Below are 278 nucleotides of genomic sequence, written 5' to 3' on the forward strand. Positions count from 1 at the left end.
TGAATTGGTCATTTATTTGGGTTACCATATGTCACATTTTCACAATAAATATATCTCTTCGAAGTTCAAGGCACTTTTTGGAATTTGCTTATGTGAGGGCACCTAGGAATTGACAGTTTTGACTGGAAGAAGCAGTATCTTCAGGGAGTAGAGCACTTTGAAGGACTGGAGGGTTAGCTCGGAGGGGAGATGAAAAGGGGAGGTTGGGTGTGCAACACAGCTCCAGGGTATGGTGGGCATGAAGGCACGAAGAAAAGGGCCTAGAGATGAATATAGGG

Source organism: Pteropus alecto, unplaced genomic scaffold (genome assembly GCF_000325575.1).
Source record: "Pteropus alecto unplaced genomic scaffold, ASM32557v1 scaffold20, whole genome shotgun sequence".
Taxonomy (NCBI): Eukaryota; Metazoa; Chordata; class Mammalia; order Chiroptera; family Pteropodidae; genus Pteropus; species Pteropus alecto.